This window comes from Adiantum capillus-veneris, chromosome 21, assembly GCF_014529385.1.
Source record: "Adiantum capillus-veneris isolate H3 chromosome 21, ASM1452938v2, whole genome shotgun sequence".
Classification (NCBI taxonomy): Eukaryota; Viridiplantae; Streptophyta; class Polypodiopsida; order Polypodiales; family Pteridaceae; genus Adiantum; species Adiantum capillus-veneris.
The window spans coordinates 22,775,370-22,789,616 of NC_140951.1; the positions used below are offsets into that span (position 1 = coordinate 22,775,370).

Genomic DNA, 14,247 nt, shown 5'->3' on the forward strand with positions numbered 1-14,247 from the left:
TTGGAGTTTTCTTCAGCTACCCTGGGTTTTATTAAAGAGGGAGGGAATGTCACGATTGTCACTATGTTAAGAGTATTACATCTACGCCTAGTTGCAGATACGCAAAGTGCCATGCCAAGGAGGACTCCTACGCTTGGATGGTCACGACCCTTCGCTCAAGAGACGTGCCTCTTTGCCAAAAGCCACACTCCTGGTCTCACCCCTTTGCTCTACGGTTGCGACTCTTCGCCCAATGGTTGCAGCTCTTCGTCGAAAGGATGTGTCTTTACGTCAAGTCATGTCTCTTTACTAGGAGACACGTCTTTTCATTTGTGTCTCTTCGTCTCTTATATAAGAAGCCTGTTGTACTCAGTTTCAAGCAATCATTCAATCAATCAAACACAGAGTCTTCTGAGTCTTGTTTCTGAGTTCAGTTCAAGTTTCTTAAGTCTTAATCATGAGTTTAAGTACTTAATGAAGGATTAGTACCTAGAATCCTTACAATTTTTCTGTTGGGTCGTGGGGATTTTTATCAGGCCTTGCCCTACCTCCCCTTGGGCACCTATTTATGGGGCTAGGGGGGTACCCACTTCCACATCTCATCACACAGAGATCACATCTGATTGTATTGGGTCTTCTGCTCATGGTGGTCATGGGGAGACTGATCGCCCCCTCTTCACCATATCTAGCGTTTGTGGTCTACTGTCTCTCTCTCCGAAGAAGCACGGTCTACTTTCCTTCGCAAGAGGGTGATCTTGAGAGGGCTTGATGGACCACCTATCTACCTAGACGACGATCTCACACCAATGCAAGTGACACACCGACGCGCATGCATGCCTAGAGTACACCAAGCTCTCAAGGGAGTCATCATTAATGGCAAGGCGGTAATAGGCACTGGCGGCCTATGGGACACTCTACGAGGAGATACATATGGTAGTTTGGAATTGCAACGACTCTCTATGGACACACCAGGGAGACTGGAAGAGGTGATGCATGGTAGAGACATCATTCTACTCACAAAGACACACGAGAGCTTAGAGAGAGGTCTACCCCGAGTACAGGAGTATCAATGGGAGTCTACACACAGGAAGTGTACACTGCACAACACCTCCAGAGGATCTGGCAGAGTAACAGTCCTCTATCGCCGCTCACTTCATAGCAGGAGACATACAGTAGTACGCGATCCAGAAGCACGCTACATGTGGATACGGATTGAGCTATCTGAGGAGCACATCCTCTACATCCCCATATGCTACTTTGCACCTAGCGGCTCTAGGTTTGCACAGACAGATGGAGGAGAGACAGAGGAGGTCCACACACGGAGGAGAGGAGGAGGATGATTCACACTCACCGTATGCATGTCTCAGGGAGGAGATCATGGAGTACTCTAGACTGGGTGAAGTCTTCCTCATGGGGGATTTCAACACCAGGACAGAGTAGACAGTGTAATATTTACGACTTCGACGACCCAAAGCTACTCTCCACCATGGAGGACACAGGGGCAGAGAGGATCTCTAGAGATACCACCACACCCACACCATATGGGAGACACCTACTTCGTTTGGGATCACAGTACCATCTCGTTATTTATAACGGGATGGCGCAATGGCCATTATCCGGTGGCCTGACTTGTATACCACCATCGGTAGCCAGCGGAGGTAGCACAGTTGATAACATCATCGGCTTCAGAGAGGCAGCCCATCTACTCACATCTCTCACCATCTCACCACTACCTATTGGGGCTGACCACGCATATCTCGCCCTAACTGGCTCACCCATCTCCATACACCACCTACATCCACACCACACACCACTATACACTTCACACATGAGCTAGCTAGAGTTTACTCATCACATGTATATGAGGGGATCTACACCCTTGATCCAGACACACCACTCTCTACACTCACTAGCCAGCTCTCCGCAGTCTTACACACCTCAGCACTCAACTACTTTCCACACACTAGCCATAGTGGCTGACCCCCACCCTCTGGGACGATACCTCGGAATCGATGGTACGACGGGGAGTGCAGAGATCTATATGTTGCTAATTGGACTATTTTCTTATTTTTAATGATTAATCTCTTTTTTAGGATATTTTATTATGTGCACTAAGAACTGTTAAAAGATTGTAGCTACAGGAACTGCCATCAAGAATGGACAAACTCTGATGTGTCATTTGATGGGTGATGGTAAACATCGCGAAGGAGTTTCCGTAAGTTCGGTGGAAAGGGCCGGGTTACGAGTGCCCCTGATGTGTCACATGATGGGTGACGGGTGCATCAGTAAGGGGGCATCCCGTAGACTAAGGAGGAAATCCGAACTGAGTAAGAAAATACGCGTAAGAACGCAAGCACAAGAATAAAGATGGGTTCAATGAAGCTTTTTACGAAAAGCAGGAACAGTCGCGGGAGGACAGATGTTTTCCCGCGAGGAGTCAGTGTTTGCATTGCATCTGTGTCGTGTCCTGCACCCGGGGACGCCTGGAATGTGTTCGTGTAGCATTGTTTTCACTAACTGAGTGAGTTTTTAAAGTTTGAACAGGTTCACACTTTATTTTATAAAGTGGCCGGTCACTTTTACGTGACCAGCCCTTTTATTAATAATATAAAGAAAGCAAGGCTCTTAAAAAAAAGCCAGCGCTAAAAGCTAACGTAGGGGGCTGAAATTGCGATCTCTCTCTCTCTCCTCTCTCTAAGAGCGCAAGGCTCTGCTCTTTGGGCCTCTATTCCCGCCGGGTGCCAGACCCTATAAAAGGGTAAGCTAGCGTTCCAATTTTCAACAAGCCGGGAGCAGCAGAAAGTGGTTGCGCTGGGATTCTGGAGTAGAGACTGGCGACGGAAATTGCAAGTGTGCGTGTGACGATTGAGTACGGAGGTCGATTCTCCGAGTAAGGAGCGACAGGTATAAGGTGTTGATATGCATTGAGAAATTGTTGCTTTGTGTGGTTTGTTTTGCAGGAATCTCCCGTCTTACGGGAAGGCCCCTCACGGGAAGTACGGCTTTACGCCTAAGTCCCTTACGGGAAAGTACGGCTTCCCGCCTAAGTCCCTTACGGGAAGAACGGCCTTGTCCCATAAGCCCTTTACGGGAAAGCACGTCCTTCGGTCCGAAGATTACAGAACGGAGGGGTTTCCTCGGGTTCTCGTGCTTGTATAAGAGTTCTCCCTGAATAAAAGAATACTCTTAACGGGGGGGGGGACCAGCCCATCTTCTGGTCCCCAATACTGTGTCGATCTTCTCCCTTCTCTCCCTTTTGCAAAGTATTTTATTTTTCAGATTTCTAAGTGCTCGTGTACGCTCCCGTTTTGTGACAGTGGTATCAGAGCTCGGACTCCTCTCTTTCTCTGCAAAGAAGGACGATTCCGGGAAGAACGGGAAGAACCATGTCGGGCCAAGGGAGAAGCGTTGAAGAGGAGCTTGAACAAGTGCAAGCTCAGCTTGCGGATTTGGAACAAATCTTACTATTGCCAGATGTCCAAAAGCTCTTGGGCGGAATGAAGAAAACGAATGGAACCGATGCAGGCGGGCATCCAGACCACACTGTTGGCGTGAGACCAGAGGAGGAAAGAGAAGAAGAATGTGCCGAGGTGCACAAAGGATCTTCGGATCGGAATGAACGGCCTACTCCAAGGAAAGGCCAGGAAAAAGCGCTCTCTTTGCTAGACGAGAGCAAGGACATCTCTATCTCATCTCCATCTTACTCACCTGATTATACTTCTACTTCTCGATCGTCTCGTCAGAAGAAGGAAGCCGCCACTACTACTACCCTACATCAACCTAAAGATAAGCCACGATTCAAGAAGCATGGTCGCAAGTCTCAACATCGCATGAGAGTCTTCAAATCGGGCGACAAGGACATCAAGTTCGAAACCTACAACGGACGGAGAGATATCTCCAAAGCATTGTCCTTCATCAGACAGTTTGAAGTCGCCTTTACCAATGGGCACTTCACAGAAAGATCCAAATTGTGCCATGTGGGGATGCACCTCAAGGAAACGGCAAGTAATTGGTGGTTAGCCAAGATTCTGGAAGGTTCTCAGGCTAGAACTTTGGAGAGATTCAAATCTGAATTTTATGAACAATTTCTTCGGCCTGACTTCGAGCAGGACATACGGAAGGAATGGGACTGGCTTGCCCAGAAGGAACATGAAAGAGTAACGACCTATGTGGACAAGTATTGGTCGGTTCTTTTGAAGGTCACTCCATGAAGATTGCTGACGAGGAAAAGAAACGAAAGTTCGGAGCGGGTCTCCAATCGCAGCTTCGAAAGAGTATGAAAGTGTATCCGCATGACACTCTTCAAAGGATGATGGAGTCAGCAATCATTGCTGAGGATTTGCACTCAACTGGGACGCCCAGAAAAATGGAGCATAGCACTTACCGTGCAAGACAAAGAGGGGTCTACGATGACCATGGGAGCTGAGGAAGAAAACGTCCTCCATCTAGGGACGATGATCACTCTAAGAAGCCAGAGGGCAATGGCAAGCGAACTAAGTATCTTTCTCCTACTCAACTTCAAACTTTCAGAGAGGAAGGAAGATGCTTCTACTGTGGCGAGAAAGGACATATGAAACCGGATTGCCCGCTAAAGCAGCAACGGCAAGAACAAGCCTCTATGAGGCAAGAGAAAGCAAGGAAGGAACCCGCACCACCAAGCTCGAACTCAATTCCAGATGTTTAAGGAAACACAGAAACAGAGAAACGGAAGCGTCAACTTCTGAAGGGCTGGGGGTCTTTGAACAACCAGCGAGTACTGATTCTTTACGATCCAGGATCCACGGATAACTTCATCTCCCTCGATATTGCGGAACGTTTGTGCCTCACATCGGCTCAGCTTGGCACACCGGTTACATCCGGATCGGCATTCGAGGGGTTGACAACCAATGCAACTCCCGTGCAAGGACAACTCAATCTTCGGATTGGCGAGTACAAGGACCGCGAATCATTTTTGATGGCACCCATCGAGGGATGTGATATCATCTTGGGTATGCCATGGCACTTCCACATGACACCTATTTCCGATTATGTGGAAAAGACCCTCACTTTTGATCATGGGGGTAAGAAAATAAAGATTCATGCTGATACAGGAGATTGGCAGTTCCCAATTGTAAGCCATATCTCCATTAAGAAAGAAATGAAGAAGTGTGTTTCTGCTTACTTGATTTTTGCACGTGAGAAGGATAAAACTAGTAGGGACTCTCTCTCTAGTCTGGAAATTAAGCCTTTTCAATTTATTGAAAAGTACAAAGATTGTTTCACGGAAACACTTCCTGATGAACTCCCTCCGGTACGCCCTGAAGATCACCGCATAGATCTCATAGCGGGTAGCTCGCCTCCCAATCAACCCCCTTATCGGGTAAGTCTTGCTCAGCAAGAGGAAATTTTGAAGCAAGTCAACGAGCTTCTAGAGAAAGGGTTAGTACGGCCAAGTGCTTCACCCTACTGTTCTCCAGTTCTACTGGTGCAGAAGAAAGATGGCACGTTTCGAATGTGCATAGACTATAGGTCTTTAAACAAGATCACCATCAAGAATCGCTTTCCGATCCCTCGGATTGATGATATACTTCATAAGTTGCATGGTGCAACTGTCTTTAGTCGCATAGACTTAAAGAGTGGGTATCATCAGATACGGATCGCCCCTGAGGATGTCCATAAGACTGCTTTCCGCACAACCTTTGGACTATATGAATTTTTGGTAATGCCTTTCGGCTTGACCAATGCTCCTGCGACGTTCAATCGCATGATGGACCGCATTTTCAGCCCGTATCGAGCTTTTACGGGAGTATTCTTTGACGACATACTCATCTTCTCTAAGTCAGAAGAGGAACATCGGAAGCACTTGGACTTAGTGTTTCAAGAATTGTGAAAGCATGAGTTGCATGTGAATGCAAAGAAGAGCGAGTTCTTTCTCTCAGAGATACACTATCTCGGCCATATAGTCTCTCACGATCAAGTGAGTATGGATCCTGCCAAGATCCGAGTGGTAGAAGATTGGCCTATTCCCACTACGGTACATGATGTACGTAGCTTTCTGGGATTATGTTCATATTATCGAAGGTTTGTCCGAGGATTTGCTCATGTAGCAGGACCACTTCATGACTTGACAAAGAAGAAGATTCCTTTCAGATGGGGATCGAGACAACAAGGAGCTTTTGATCGGCTCAAGTACTTACTAAGCCATGGACCTATTTTGATAGTGCCTGACTTAAGGAAACCATTTGAGGTTCACTGCGATGCTTCAGGCGATTGCATCGGAGCAGTGTTAAACCAAGAAGGCCATGCAGTGGCCTACGAAAGCAGACGGCTTAAGGATGCAGAGTTGCATGCATCAATCTACGAAAAGGAACTCACGGCTGTGATTCACGCCTTATCCGACTGGAAGCACTATCTTCTAGGTGCGGATTTTGTGATCAAGACTGATCACCAGAGTTTGCGGTATTTTCTTACGCAAAGGAAACTATCTGAGAAGCAGATGAGATGGGCAAACTTTTTGTCTATGTTTCACTTCTAGATCCTTCACACGGCTGGGAGTAAGAATGTGGTCGCAGACGCATTGTCTAGGCGGCCCAGGGTGAACGCTATCACTTCGGTGTATCACCAAGAATTAGAAGCACTACCAGATTTGTATCCGAATGATCCAGATTTCTCCACCATTTGGGGAAAGCTACATCGTGGAGAGAATGAGTTTCCCTATTCTATTCGGGACGGTTATCTCTATCACCATCAGGCCATATGTGTGGCGGAACCATTAAGAAAGAAGATCATGGATGAAGCACACGCTTCGCCTTATGCGGGTCATCGGGGTATTCTCCCTACGACCTTAGCAATGGAAAGATATTTCTTTTGGCCTAGCCTTAAAGCTGACATTGATAAGTATGTCAGGGAATGCTTGGTTTGGCAAAAAGTGAAGTATGAGCGGGATAAGACGCCTAGGTTATTACAACCATTGCCTGTGCCTAATGAACCTTGGGAAAGTATTGCCATGGACTTCATCATGGACCTCCCTAGAACTCAGACTGGAAATGACACGATCTGGACCATTGTGGACAGGTTTAGCAAGCAAGCACACTTTATACCAGTCAAGAAAACGATCAAAGCAGATCATATGGCTAGGGTCTTTCTAGCATAGATCTTTAAGCATCATGGAATGCCCAAGTCTATTGTGAGTGATCGAGATCCTCGCATGACAGGAAATTTTTGGCGTGCCTTGATGGATAATCTTGGTACAAAGCTGAATTTTTCATCTGCCTACCATCCTCAAACGGACGGGCAAAGTGAGATAGCCAATTCCACAGTATTGGATATGTTAAAAGCTTATGTGTCAGATCGGCAATCTGAATGGGAGAAATATTTGCCTCTTGTCGAGTATGCGTATAACAATACCATACACTCGTCGACGGGGAAAGCACCTTTTGAGATTCTCTATGGTAAGCCTTTGCTTCCACCCATCCTTTTAACTAAGGATAAGATCTTTGCTGCAGATGAATTTGTCCGGGACTTGGACACAGTCTACGGGCAAGTTAGGAGAGCTATTCTACGCTCTCAGGAAAAGCATAAGAAAGCTGCAGACAAGCACAGAAGGAATCTAGACTTAACAGTCGGACAGTTAGTCTTACTCAAGTTTGAGAAGGCAAGACTTAAGAAACAAGCGTCTCATAAGGGGAAAGTGGTAAAACTTTCTACCCGTTACTATGGCCGTTTAAGATCACTGAGCGAGTGAATGATGTCACTTTCCGATTAGAGCTACCGCCTAATTGGAAGATCCATAATGCTTTCCATGTCAGTTTACTCTGGACGTATGTGGGACCGCCTCCGAGCCAGCCTAGTGCTGAGGAACCTCTTGAGGTTGAGGAAACAGAAGAAATACTCCAACCGGAGCAGATAGTAAGTCATCAGGAGCGGCCTCTCAAATCCGGAAAGATAACAGGAAAGTATTTGGTTAAGTTTAAGAACTATTCGAATCTAGATGCTCAGTGGATGACGCAGGAGAAATTGGTAGCTTATCCCGAGATACTGGAGGTATATGTCCAAGCACTACAGTTGAGGTCAACTGTTTAGAAGCAAGAGGGATGTTGCTAATTGGACTATTTTCTTATTTTTAATGATTAATCTCTTTTTTAGGATATTTTATTGTGTGCACTAAGAACTGTTAAAAGATTGTAGCTACAGGAACTGTCATCAAGAACGGACAAACTCTGATGTGTCATTTGATGGGTGACGGTAAACATCGCGAAGGAGTTTCCGTAAGTTCGGTGGAAAGGGCCGCGTTACGAGTGCCCCTGATGCGTCACATGATGGGTGACGGGTCCATCAGTAAGGGGGCATCCCGTAGGCTAAGGAGGAAATCCGAACTGAGTAAGAAAATACGCGTAAGAACGCAAGCACAAGAATAAAGATGGGTTTAATGAAGCTTTTTACGAAAAGCAGGAACAGTCGCGGGAGGACAGATGTTTTTCCGCGAGGAGTCCGTGTCTGCATTGCATCTGTGTCGTGTCCTGCACCCGGGGATGCTTGGAATGTGTTCGTGTAGCATTGTTTTCACTAACTGAGTGAGTTTTTAAAGTTTGAACAGGTTCACACTTTATTTTATAAAGTGGCCGGTCACTTTTAAGTGACCAGCCCTTTTATTAATAAAATAAAGCAAGCAAGGCTCTTAAAAAAAATCCAGCAAGGCTCTCTCTCTCCTCTCTCTAGGAGCGCAAGGCTCTGCTTTTTGGGTCTCTATTCCCGCCGGGTGTCAGACCCTATAAAAGGGTAAGCCAGCGTTCCAGTTTTCAACAAGCCGGGAGAAGCAGAAAGTGGTAGCGCTGGGATTCTGGAGTAGAGACTGGCGACGGAAATTGCAAGTGTTCGTGTGACGACTGAGTACGGAGGTCGATTCTCCGAGTAAGGAGCGACAGGTATAAGGTGTTGATACGCATTGAGAAATTGTTGCTTTGTGTGGTTTGTTTTGCAAGAATCTCCCGTCTTACGGGAAGGCCCATCACGGGAAGTACGGCTTTACGTCTAAGTCCCTTACGGGAAAGTACGGCTTCGCGCCTAAGTCCCTTACGGGAAGGAATGGCCTCGTGCCCAAGCCCTTTACGGGAAAGTACGACCTTCGGGTCTAAGATTACAGAACGGAGGGGTTTCCTCGGGTTCTCGTGCTTGTATAAGAATTCTCCCTGAATAAAGAATACTCTTAACGGGGGGGGGGGTGACCAGCCCATCTTCTGGTCCCCAATACTGTGTCGATCTTCTCCCTTCTCTCCCTTTTGCAAAGTATTTTATTTTTCAAATTTCTAAGTGCTCGTGTACGCTCCCGTTTTGTGACACTATACAGACAGCTACGGGCTCGACGAGCCTTACAAGAGATCACCGAGAGCGAGGTCAGGCGACAGATGAAGGCCATCACACGTCGTAAACCGCGGGCTTTCGAGGAGGCGCAGGAGCTTGAGTTATACCACCTTCTCATGAGTACAGACTGCGCCACAGCATGGAGGATTCTCAGAGAGCCACTCCCCACCCCCCCCGGAGGACCCCCAGATTTGGCATGATTATGCCGAGCGCTTATACCAGATACCTGGGCAGTCACTGATCCCAGCACCATCTGATCCTCGACCTACCACCTCGACTTTCTTCACATCTAGCATGGTGGAGAGGGGCATCTGACGCCTTCAGCATGGCTGCTCAGCAGATCACGCTCGACTACAACGTGAGCACCTGATATATGCAGCAGACACTCTCCCCCATTTGATAGCACGTCTCTTCAACCGCCCTCTGGTTGAGGGACTACCAAAGGAGTGGACTATGCACACCATCTTGCCTATCCACAAATCTGGTGACACCCTGGACCCATGGAACTACAGGACTATCATGATTGGTCACACATTGGCCAAATTGTATGGGCCAGTTCTTGAGGGAGAGCTTAGCACAGAAGCAGAAGTATCAGGGATACGCGCACCGGGACAACATCCCGAAAGAGACACAAAGTCTTCTGTAGCTCCTTCAATGCTTCGACTTTGTCTATGGACGTAGGCCCACCTTCAAGAATCTCCGAGGTTGAAAATTCTTGAAACCACTTTGAACACAAAAACAGAACATACCCATTCCATGTACAGTGACTGGAAAAAATCTCGTCTTTCGAAAAAACTGTGCATGCAATGGAGATGAACAAAGTGACGGAGTGCCAAACCGTCCATCAAACACACGCAAACAATGGGGTTGAATCTTGACTTTTTGATCTAAGTCAATCAACTGTGGCAAAACACAATGAAAATGCCTATGCTTGATGCTCAATCTTTCTTGTGCTCTTTCTATGACTGTGTCATGCCAAGGAAGAGACATGGAATGTACTTCCTTGAATGCATACTTTGTAGCTTTTCATGAGAAATCCGCATACATCCGTGAGTGAATCGTGCTCATCGAACAATATGTCATGCCCGTGAAAAGGGATCACATAAGGACAAGAACTAAAATACAGGAAAGCATCACGAATGAAACACTCGAACAATGCGTGCTGACTAATCATTCGAAAATATAATACTTCTTGTGGGAGTTCTCTGGACCTAGGCTCGAGAGCCAAGATCGGTTCTTCTTGAGGGGGTTCTTTGGACCTAGGCTCGAGAGCCAAGATTGGTTCTTTCTGAGGGGGTGCTTTGAACCTAGGCTCGAGAGCCAAGATCGGTTCTTCGTGATTGATCGAATCTGCAATGAGGTTAGCTTTACTAGAGAAAGTATCAACTAACACATCATCCTTGTGAACAATCACATCATCTTCATGCCAATCATCATGCTTGTGAGAAATCACATCTTGCTCATCATGCAAATCATCATGCTTATCATTATCATGCAAATCATCATACTTGTCATCATGCGAATCCTGTGTGTCTTGCTATGGAGAAGGAGAGACTGAGAGAGTCTCCTTTTCCCGAATCTCTTGCATTTGTTCCTGCACTTGAGAAAAGAGTTGCAACATCTCTTTCATGTGTTGGTCGTTCATTGCTTGTCTTGCTTTGTTCTCGCGATCAAATACAGCTTGTGTTTCTTTGTTCTCGCGATCAAATTGTGCTTCTCTTTCTTTGTTCTCGCGATTCAACTTTGCTTCTCGTGCTTTGGCTTCCAAGCATGCTTGCTCGTGCTCACGCTCTATGGCTGCCATTCTTTCTTCGTATTCACGATCTATGGCTGCCCTTCTTTCTGCGGATTCACGATCTATGGCTGCCATTCTTTTTGCTTTTCTTGCTTTGAATTCAAACTATCTTTCCATAAACAACTGCTTCAACTCCTCCATAGGAGTTAGTGCAATCCTTGGCGTAGATGGGGAAGGGGGCGGGTCGGAAAAACCTCCTGGTGGAGAAAATTCTTCTTCGCCTCTCTCATGCTCATCACCTCCAAGCGAAGTATCCATTCCGCTTCGAGTGATGACCATCCACTGAAGTCGTGGGTTCTTGTGGTCTTGGGTTCTTAAGTTCACAAGGAACTTAGGTTCTTGGGAGTCTTGATTCTTGGGGTTCTTGAGTGTCTTGAGGTTCTTGCGGGTCTTGAGGTTCTTCTCTAGCTTGCAATCTGTGCTAGAGAAGGATCTTCTCTTCACCCGAGTTCTACTCTTTTCCGCGGGCGCACCCCTTGGCGGCCTTGCGCTCACACCAAGGTTGCTTTTTCCCACCTCACGTCGATTGGCCGGCTGCTAAGTGCACGGTGCGCTCTCAATGAGTGAAAAGAGGCACAAGGGGAGACTGGACAACCCCTTCTTTCTCGGGTTTCCTGTCACTCTTCAAAACACGATTAGGAATCGACACGCCCAAGAGGACTTGGGTTACGTGCGACCGCAACAAGCAAAAAAAAATTATGTGGTTCTTTCCTTGAGTGATACAGAACACTCCCAAAGCTCTGATGCCAATGTTAGGTGCAACGGAAGTGAATGTTGAACTTTGCTCAAGATGAGTGCTCCGAACTGTGCTCAAGGTTCCTTTTACTTACGGACGGGAGAGCCTTCCGTTCGTTTATTGAGAGAGTGCAATGAACACAAACAAAGTGGTGAACACTGTGAATGAAGGTGCATGAGACTGAGAGATAGAAAGAGAAGAATACGACACCGGAAGCTGTAAAACCCTCCTCCAAGGGCCCCACTCTCTATGGCGAGAGCGGTCTAGTATTGATTGCACAAATCTCTACAATGCTTGAACTTGCCGGCGATGTCGACGACGATGAGGACGACGACGAGACGGGCTGAAATCTGAAAATGCTAAGGGCTGAAATCTGCAAATCTTTATCTGCTGAATTCTGAGTCTATGTCGATGTCGATGGCGACGGCGACGATGCGACGACGACGCGCTGAAAACGGAGATGCTGAAATCTGCGTTTTCTGGGCTGAATCTGCAAACTTCACGGGATCTGATCGTGCGGCGAGGATCTCTGCGGGAAGGTGAGATCTGTGAGGTTTGGGGTTCTACTGTGGGTACTGACTGCTGAAAACTGGAAACGCTGAGTTTAGGGCTGATTCCGTCGCAAAGATCTGCAAAAACGCTGAGGTGTCTTGCAGATGCAAAAATGCTAGGGCTGAAAATCTTCTGCTACGGTGGAAATCTGCTAACTGTGGATCTGCTGTTTGCTGTGGTCGCCGGGGTTGATTTGCTGTGCAAAAACGCCAGGGCTGGTCTATGGTGCAAAAAGGCCACTGTTGAATCTTGATGCTGTGTTGCAAAAACGCTAGGCCTTGCTTGGGGGGGGGGGCGGGGTGTCTTGCTGAGAAGTTGCCCGTTGAGTAAGGTGTTCCTGCTGCCTCTTCTGCGAGAAAGTGCTACCGCTAGGTTTCTATATATACAAACTTATGAAATTTGCCCTACCTAGTTCCAACAAAAGTCACTTAAATATAATAAGGAAAAATGTCAAAAATAGGGAAACTAGGTTTTATGCACTGGAAAATGCTCCTGATGGATTCTGATGGTAATGCTGATGATCATGCTGTGTGCAACCAGAGGATGTGCATCTAATCTAAGTGTCTGAACATGCACGGTCTGCGAACAGACTCACAAAAGTGCCAGATCACTTCCTATTCTAGATTGACTCGACTGAACTGAACCTTGGTCATGCTGTAGCTTGTCCACGGACACATAGGGTTGGATGTGTCACGTGACACGGATTTTCTTATATAGTTGTTTCGGTGGTTGCCTCGTCTTTCGGATTTATGGCGTGACGATTGCTCTTCCCAGTGCATACGAGCAGAAGTTCCAATGCCTCGTCTTCGAGATCGATCCCTGGAGATCGTACCATGCAAGACACACCTACTTTCCTTATCCTTAGATTGAAATGTTATCTTTCGTACAGGTGGATAGTAGTCCTTCTCGGACTAGGATCCAGTTGCAGTTAGCCATGTCATTCTTCATAATGGGGAGACAGTTTTCTTGGTTCTCCCAGATTTGGTTCCAGGTTCCACAGGTATATTATTTTACTTTAATGTTCACCTCCCTTTGTTGATCCAGTCACATTGGCAGAGACTGTTGGGGAGTTATGATAGTTATCCATGGTTCGGGTGTTCTCCCTTCAGAGGGGGATGTGGAGCCAACTTGGGAGTCAGTATGTGTACACTACTTCCATACAATTATTGTGGTTCCTTGTGCAACGGACAAGATTGATAGTCTATTTGGTGGCTCTCTATAGCACCTTGTTCTTCTCTTGTAGAGCTTGGGAGTAGGGTCTCTTGATCTTGCCGTGTTAGCTGCAGGCTCGATATTGATGTGTGTTTCTTTCTACTTGATGTTTGTTCCTGATTCACTTTGAGAGTGGGGTGATATCCTCTCGGATGGTGCTCCAGACAGTTGAAGATTAGTTACAGTTTCACTCTCAATTCCGATGAAGTTCCTCCAAATACAGTTTGCAGTTCATCATTCTTATGATGGTTGGTGCAGTTCTTTGGTTCTTCGTCATCGGACGTATAGTTCCTTAGTAGTCTCGGTTGTCTCTTTCCTTGGACTTTGTAGTAGCTTGGAGCTTCTGGCATGTGGTATATGACCGAAGGCACAGATTTCCGACCCTTTCCTCGACGGTGGAGCACTTTAGAGTTGGAATATGATCCGGATACCCGCAGTTTATGCCTTTGCCCTTAGTTTTTATGCATACTCTTGGAGCGGACAACAACAATACTTTTTGCAGATGCTGGTTGTGCGACTTGTGAGTCAGTTGGCTTGAGGAGATTCTTGATAGAGCTGGATTTACTTTCAGCCGACAACATTTGTCACGTGCACATCTAACCCTATGTGTACGTGGACAAGCTACTTCGTGACA

General features: G+C 46.7%; 1 protein-coding gene across 3 annotated transcripts in view; it reads left to right on the plus strand.

The window, feature by feature from the left end:
* The window catches only part of LOC147430650 (30-kDa cleavage and polyadenylation specificity factor 30-like), an 82,173-nt gene that overhangs the window by 11,621 nt on the left and 56,305 nt on the right, over nt 1-14,247 (plus strand). The window lies entirely within an intron of this gene.